At 46.4% G+C, this 8,380-nt stretch overlaps 1 protein-coding gene across 1 annotated transcript in view; it reads left to right on the forward strand.

Moving 5' to 3' along the window:
• MED12L (mediator complex subunit 12L) overlaps positions 1–8,380 on the forward strand; it is a 981,938-nt gene that overhangs the window by 372,132 nt on the left and 601,426 nt on the right. The window lies entirely within an intron of this gene.

An 8,380-nucleotide genomic window follows, 5' to 3' on the forward strand; every position in this document is an offset into this window, starting at 1 on the left:
CACTACTCCCCACTCCCATGGGCATGGGCAGCAGTGAATATTCATGCCCTTTAGTAGCAGGCACACGCGATAGCCGAGCCTCGACAGGAGCCGCGGCTGCGGCTGACACTGTGCGCGCTATTAAGGAGAATTAATAGACACTACTCCACACTCCCATAATTTGGGCGTGAAGAGCAGTGACTATTCTGGCAGCTGACCTCTCCATGTGGGGGGCGCATGGCAGTGATGTCATGCACTGCTCACATGGTGAGATCAGCTGCTGGCAGAAGAACAAGAAGCAGCGCTGGAGCAGAGGGAAGGAAGGTGAGTAGAATCGTTTATTTTTTTGTGTGCAGCGTGATGGGGATGGGGGTGCCCTGCATAACAGGATGGGGGTGCCATGCATACTAGGATGGAGATGATGGGTATAATATGTATAATAGGATGGAGATTGGGGTGCCATGCATACCAGAATGAGGATTGGGGTGCCATGCATACCAGGATGGGGATTGGGGTGCCATGCATACAAGGATGGGGATGAGAGGTGCCATGCATACCAGAATGGGGGTGCCATGTATACCAGGATGGGGATGATGGGTTCCATGCATACCAGGATGGGGCTGCCATGCATACAAGGATGGGGATGAGGGTGCCATGCATATCAGGATAGGGATTAGAGTGCCATGCATTCCAGGATGGGGATGGGGTGCCATGCATACCAGGATAGGGATGAGGGGAGCCATGCATACCAGGATGGGGATGAGAGGTGCCATGCATACCAGGATGGGGGTGCCATGTATACCAGGATGGGGATGATGGGTTCCATGCATACCAGGATGGGGCTGCCATGCATACAAGGATGGGGATGAGGGGTGCCATGCATATCAGGATAGGGATTAGAGTGCCATGCATTCCAGGATGGGGATGGGGTGCCATGCATACCAGGATAGGGATGAGGGGAGCCATGCGTACCAGGATGGGGATGAGGGGAGCCATGCATACCAGGATGGGGATTGGGGTGCCATTCACACTAGGATGGGGATGAGGTGCCATGCGTACCAGGATGGGGATGAGGGGAGCCATGCATACCAGGATGGGGATGAGGGGAGCCATGCATACCAGGATGGGGATTGGGGTGCCATGCACACTAGGATGGGGATTGGGGTGACCTGCATACCAGGATAGGGGTGCCATGCATACCAGGATGGGGATGAGGGGTGCCATGCATACTAGGATGGGGATGATGGGTGCCATGTATACTAGGATGGGGATTGGGGTGCCAAGCATACCAGGATGGGGATTGGGGTTTCATGCATACCAGGATGGAGATGGGGTGCCATGCATACCAGGATAGGGATGAAGGGGCCATGCATATCAGGATAGGGATGGGGTGCCATGCATACCAGGATGGGGATGAGGGGAGCCATGCATACCAGGATGGGGATGAGGGGTGCCATGCATACAAGGATGGGGATGATGGGTGCCATGTATACTAGAATGGGGATTGGGGTGCCATGCATACCAGGATGTAGATTGGGGTGCCAAGCATGCCAGGATGGGGATTGGGGTGCCATGCATACCACGATGGGTATGAGGGGTGCCATGCATACCAGGATAAGGATTGGAGTGCCATGCATACCAGGATAGGGATGAGGGTGCCATGCATACCAGGATGGGGATTAGGGTGCCATGCATACCAAGATGGGGACAATGGGTGCCATGCATACCAGGATTGGGGGTGAGGGGTGGATGCATACCAGGATGGGGATTGGGGTGCCATGCATACCAGGATGGGGATTTGGGTGCCATGCATACCAGGATGGGGATTGGGGTGCTATGTATACCAGTATGAGGGCCACGTATAACAGTAAAGGGGGCCATATATACCAGGATGGGGGATATTAGTACAGAATTGGGGAACATTACCCCTATAACAGTGTCAGTAGCAGACCCTCTCCTCCATCACAGTGCATCATGACATTTTTTGCCTCAATTTTTTTCTCTATTTTCTTTTTCTAAAGAAACAGCACACTTGCTCAACATTTTTCAGAACTTCCACAGAAATGATTAGAGAAAGATGAGAATTTCTTACAACCTTTTCATTCAAGCCTCTGCATTACACACATGGCTCTGCATTACTCAGACATATTATGTGGATATGCCATAAACATCCGAGATTGAATACCCCTTTAAATTCATTTTAGTGTAGCTTTTCGTGCTGGGTTATAAGTGACCATACTGTGTCAGTTTACATGCTGATAAGAGTGCCATAAAGGTATTCTAGGCAATGAACTTCATATTTAATTGATGTTGACTATTCTCTATTGATTGGAGTAATCAGTCCTTTACATTATATTATGTAGCTTTAATTGACCGGAATACATAGAGATGGAGAAGCCCTCAGTGCTGCACAGCATATGATGTTGGCTGGCCTGGCAATAAAAGTTATCGCTGCTTAAATCATAGACCAGGAAAACACATGTGTAATATAGGTATATACACTGCTCAAATAAATAAAGGGAACACACAAATAACACATCCTAGATCTGAATGAATGAAATATTCTCATTGAATACTTTGTTCTGTACAAAGTTGAATGTGCTGACAACAAAATCACACAAAAATCATCAATGGAAATCAAATTTATTAACCAATGGAGGCCTGGATTTGGAGTCACCCCCAAAATTAAAGTGGAAAAACACACTACAAGCTGATCCAACTTTGATGTAATGTCCTTAAAACAAGTCAAAATGAGGCTCAGTATTGTGTGTGTCCTCCACGTGCCTGTATGACCTCCCTACAACGCCTGGGCATGCTCCTGATGAGGTTGCGGATGGTCTCCTGTGGGATCTCCTCCCAGACCTGGACTAAAGCATCCACCAACTCCTGGACAGTCTGTGGTGCAACGTGACTTTGGTGGATGGAGCGAGACATGATGTCCCAGATGTGCTCAATCGGATTCATGTCTGGGGAACGGGCGGGCCAGTCCATAGCTTCAATGCCTTCATCTTGCAGGAACTGCTGACACACTCCAGCCACATGAGGTCTGGCATTGTCCTGCATTAGGAGGAACCCAGGGCCAACCGCACCAGCATATGGTCTCACAAGGGGTCTGAGGATCTCATCTCGGTACCTAATGGCAGTCAGGCTACCTCTGGCGAGCACATGGAGGGCTGTGCGGCCCTCCAAAGAAATGCCACCCCACACCACTACTGACCCACTGCCAAACTGGTCATGCTGAAGGATGCTGCAGGCAGCAGATCGCTCTCCACGGCGTCTCCAGACTCTGTCACGTCTGTCACATGTACTCCGTGTGAACCTGCTTTCATCTGTGAAGAGCACAGGGCGCCAGTGGCAACTTTGCCAATCCTGGTGTTCTGTGGCAAATGCCAAGCATCCTGCACGGTGTTGGGCTGTGCGCAGAACCACCATCAGTGGACGTCGGGCGCTCATACCACCCTCATGGAGTCAGTTTCTCACCGTTTGTGCAGACACATGCACATTTGTGGCCTGTTGGAGGTCATTTTGCAGGGCTCTGGCAGTGCTCTTCCTGTTCCTCCTTGCACAAAGGCGGAGGTAGCGGTCCTGCTGCTGGGTTGTTGCCCTCCTACGGCCCTCTCCACATCTCCTGGTGTACTGACCTGTCTCCTGGTAGCGCCTTCAGCCTCTGGACACTACGCTGACAGACACAGCAAACCTTCTTGCCACAGCTCACATTGTTGTGCCATCCTGGATGAGCTGCACTACCTGAGCAACTTCTGTGGGTTTTAGAGTCCATCTCATGCTACCACGAGTGTGAAAGCACAGCCAACATTCAAAAGTGACCAAAACATCAGCCAGAAAGCATTGGTACTGAGATGTGGTCTGTGGTCCCCACCTGCAGAACCACTCCTTTATTGAGGGTGTCTTGATAATTGCCAATAATTTCCATCTATTGTCTATTCCATTTGCACAACAGCATGTGAAATTGATTGTCAATTAGTGTTGCTTCCTAAGTGGACAGTTTGATTTCACAGAAGTTTGATTTACTTGGAGTTATATTCTGTTGTTTAAGTGTTCCCTTTATTTTTTTGAGCAATGTATATGTATGTTACAGACAATGTGTGAAACGAAGGCATTGTATGGTATTCCTAAAGCCAGATTCAGACAGTATTTATGGTTGTAACTTTGGTCCAGGAGACCCGGTCAGTCTGGGCATTGTAGTCTGTATTCTTCCAATTAAACTGAACTTAAGGCTTTATTCACACATCAGTATTTCATCAGTATTTGTATGCCAAAACCAGGAGTATCTCCAAAACTCAGAACAGGTGTCAATCTTTCAATTATAGATTTTCTCTGATTGTTCCACTCCTGGTTTTGGCATCCAAACACTGATGAAAAATATTGACCAAATACTGATGTGTGAATGAAACCTAAAACAGGAAGGCGATGAATAAAATAAATTAATCTTCACACATTTCCTAGGTATCCTGTAGATTACCGAGTTTTTTTGCAAAATGTGCAAGAACTAAACTTCAGAAGTCGCCATTGTATCAAACTAAGGCATTAAGTATAATGCCTAGCAGGGGTGGACAGGGGCCCAAGAGGTAAGGAGGCCCACTTCTACTCCAAAGCAGATAGAACTGTCCATTAGGCCGGGGTCACACCACAGTATTTTCTTTCATCCGAGAGAATCGGGCTGATTATGTGAAGCACACTCTAATCAAACAGAGTGATCCGATTTAATTGGATGAGGAGAAGATGCAGAAAAAAATGTCTCCATCTTCTCCATTCTTTCAATCCGTGAAAATTGGAATACACTCGGATGTCTTCTGAATGCAGACTGATTTTTTGCATGGACTCATTGACTTACATGGCCGAGTGCGATCTGAATATCGAATGCAAAACCAGCATGCTGCGATTATTTCCTCAGACAGACTTTGTCCGTGGAAAAAATCGGACATGTGCGCAGCACCATAAAATAACATTTGTCCGAGTGTGATCCGATGTTTGTTCAGTTCACTCTCGGACCGAAAATACGGCCATGTGCATGAGCCCTTACAATGAGCTATTAGACTGCAAATGGCCATATACTGCTCTTGCACAGGGGCCTTTTCTGTCAGCCTCCGCTCCTGGTGCCTAGATATTGTGACATGTAGAAGTAGTGATGTTGCAGAGTGTGACATGCAGAAGTAGTGCTGTTGCTTTAAAAGCATTCAGCAACTCTTAGAAGTAACACAAGCACAGGAGACGGAAAGTGTTGTGCTCCAGAAGCATCCAGCAACTAGAGGGGTTAACACAGTTACAAGAGAAGGGAAGTGTTTTATCAGAGCCCCAGGGGAATTGTGGGGAAGTTGTTTACTGTCTGGCTGGAGTCGAAGAGAAAGGTGGTGTTTGTGTTGTACATCTCACAGAAGCTCCCCTGCAAGTGAAAAGGATTCAAGTCAGGAAAGAAGCTAAGCACAGGTCAGATAGAGTTCCTGAACCAACAGTGCAGAGTATTGTCAGGCAGAAAGATAAGGACTGGAAGAAATGGTGTCACAGGGATCATCTCCCTCAGCAAACCATCTCACTGTGCTGTAAAGAATGCTGTGTTCATTAATGTGCCTTTGCATTAGAACTGTGCTGACCTGTACTACTGGCAAGACTGTGAACTGCTGTGCTGCTAAGGAAACTGTACTGTTTGTCACTGGAGCCTGGTGCTCATAAGACGTAACTTGCACTGGCTGTGTGGCTTCTTATTAAATGCTACTGTTCTACCGTTTATGACTCTTGTCAAGTGTGTCTGGTCAGCAAGTGAAACAGCCTACATGTCTGTGCCTGAGGGTCAATACCCCTGTGTGCCTGAGAGAAGCTGCAGCACATGGTCTATGGTCGCCCTGAGTAACGGTTCCCCCAGGATTCCAAAGAATTCATGTAACCTGTCTTGCCCCTATCTGAACCTAGCGGCGTGCATGTAACAATATATATAAGTAGTCAATGTATTATCACTCCCATCCACCAGACACACAATGTGTTTGTATTTTTACTTATTCTGAGGCAGCATTTAACAAGCCAGAGACCTCTACAATGAAAGCCCTGCCTCAGCATCTACTAGAGACACATTTACCAGAGGAAAAGGAAATGAAAGCAAATGTTGACAGATTTGATGCCCACAAAGTGGCAACTTTTCTCCGAGTTCAGGAATCATGTGTCTGACCAGATGACTGCAAAACCATAATATATATGAAGCGCGAAAGAACGAAACTAAAGCTGTGTCTTTATTTCTAGAGAAATACCATTTATGACATGTAAAACAGAAATTCATTGAGTCCTGAAGAGCGTAGACATGTTTCTAGTTATCAGTAGTTACATCAGAAATTAGTTTCACATGTTCTTTAAGAATGGTGTAAACTTTAGAAATTCCCTTTTATTGGGAGGGACCCCTGATAATAAGCTGATCACAGAATAGTAGCCAGTATTCTAAAACCGACCTGCAGCACCTCCACAGCGAAAATGATGCATAAACCGACCTGCAGCACCTCCACAGCGAAAATGATGCATAAACCGACCTGCAGCACCTCCACATCAAAAATGATGCATAAACCGACCTGCAGCACCTCCTCAGCGAAAATGATGCATAAACCGACCTGCAAAACCTCCACAGCGAAAATGATGCATAAACCAACCTGCAACACCTCCACAGCGAAAATGATGCATAAACCGACCTGCAAAACCCCCACAGCGAAAATGATGCATAAACCGACCTGCAACACCTCCACAGCTAAAATGATGCATAAACCGACCTGCACCAACTTCACCACTAACATGATGCATAAACTGACCTGCAGCACCTCCACAGCGAACATGATGCATAAACCAACCTGCAGCACCTCCACAGCGAAAATGATGCATAAACCGACCTGCAAAACCTCCACAGCGAAAATGATGCATAAACCGACCTGCACCAACTTCACCACTAACATGATGCATAAACTGACCTGCAGCACCTCCACAGCGAACATGATGCATAAACCGACCTGCAGCACCTCCACAGCAAAAATGATGCATAAACCGACCTGCAGCACCTCCACAGCGAACATGATGCATCACGCTGCTCCTATGATTGGTAATGCCCTGTCCATGGAATGTGGGAATATTGAAAATGTCAAAAGTAGTCACTATAAGTATCAAAAGAATAAAAACTGGCTATTGAGTGGACCACAATGGTGAGATTGTGCAGTTTTTATCATCTCTGTTGCATGGATTTCATCCTGGTGCACTGATTTCTTGTGATACTCCATTGTAAATTATGCTTAAAAGGAATCTATCACGTGGTTTTTGTTACCCCATCTGAGAGCAGCATAATATAGGGGCAGAGACCCTGATTACAGGGATGTATCACTAACTGGGTTACTTGCTGAAGTTTTCATATAATCACTGTTTTCTCTGCTGCAGATATAGCAGTTCTCTGAATGCTGAGCCCTGTATAACCCCATCCCACACCACTGATTAGCAGCTTTCTTTGTACACTGTGCATAGGCAGAAAGCTGCTAATCAGTGGTAGTGGTGGGTTATACAGAACTCATGAATATTGGAAGACTACATCGCAGCAGGTTCGCTAGTCCTCCAGTGATAATCTCCTGCTGATAAAACAGTGATTTTATGAAAACTACAGCAAGCAGTCCAGTAAGTGACAAATCGCTGGAATCAGGGTCTCTTTCCAATCCATACATCATTGTGTGTTCAGATTAGGTGATAAAACCCTTTAAATGGTAACTTTAGGCAAACATTTTGCATTGTGTAAATTCAGGATCTGGGATGGGGTGAACAAACTGCACTGGGGGGCCATCAGAATGTAAGTATAATGTATTTTTTTATTTTAAATTCTTTTTTTTTTACAGGTACTATGGTACCCGGGTCTGGAGGAGAGTCTCCTCTTCTCCAGACCCGGGTACCATCCGTACATTGAATTGCTTAATATCTGCATGTGCACATGTAGTGATGTGATTCAATGCAAGTCAATGGCGGCAAAAACGCCGCGATTACGCAAAATAATTGGTAGTGCTGCTTTTTTTTCCGCAATGATAATCCGCAGCGGAAATTTCCGCAGCATGTGCACAGCACATGCGGATTATCATTGGGGAACATGGCAGGCCTTCTACCAAGCGTTTTTTAAGCATTTCTGGGGCGGAATTGCCGCGGTGAAAACACTTAAAAACCGCATAATGGGCACACAGCCTAAGTATCCACATTACACCCGCACTGCGCGCCGTGTGTTGACAGGTGCTGCCTCTGCTTCTGAGGATGTCATAGATTGGAGCATGCCATGATTTTATTTTCATAGATTCTCATTGTATCTGTGGCTTTATGTAAAATCAGAGACACATGGACGAATATTAACCAATAGCAGGTAATGGGTACAGTATCGAGAATTGTGTGA

The sequence above is a fragment of the Phyllobates terribilis genome, unplaced genomic scaffold, assembly GCF_046119375.1.
Source record: "Phyllobates terribilis strain yellow unplaced genomic scaffold, ASM4611937v1 Scaffold_3__8_contigs__length_932513732, whole genome shotgun sequence".
Classification (NCBI taxonomy): Eukaryota; Metazoa; Chordata; class Amphibia; order Anura; family Dendrobatidae; genus Phyllobates; species Phyllobates terribilis.